The sequence below is a fragment of the Nannospalax galili genome, unplaced genomic scaffold (assembly GCF_000622305.1).
Source record: "Nannospalax galili isolate Female #2095 unplaced genomic scaffold, S.galili_v1.0 scaffold72, whole genome shotgun sequence".
Classification (NCBI taxonomy): Eukaryota; Metazoa; Chordata; class Mammalia; order Rodentia; family Spalacidae; genus Nannospalax; species Nannospalax galili.
This window is the reverse complement of record NW_008336933.1, coordinates 3,581-3,983: the sequence shown is the minus strand read 5'-3', so window position 1 is coordinate 3,983 and position 403 is coordinate 3,581.

The window sequence follows — 403 nt, the reverse complement described above, 5'->3', positions numbered from 1 at the left end:
GTGTCCTTTCCCTCTACTGGACACAACTGTGTATAGGAGATTAGGTAGCTGTTTATCTTAGATGTGGCACAGTTTGTTCCATTTGAAATGTAGAGAATAGAAGTTTCTCATCTCTTTTCTGAGGACAGCTTTAGGTCCCAACTGCTACATAACTGATAGAAACATTAAAAACTGTAGGTGAAAAAATGATGTAGTCTGATGGGCAAAGGTGGCACACGCTGTATACATTCAGGTTACATCCATCCCACCACAAGAGCATGTTTGGTGGGGTTTGCTTGAGTGTGGACTAAAAGGCAATCTTGTATTATTATGGAAATGGGACCATGAGGGAGTGGGAATTCCTCACCAGACAGATTAAGAACCTATCATAACCCAGAACGGACATGGAAGGGCAGTGTATACG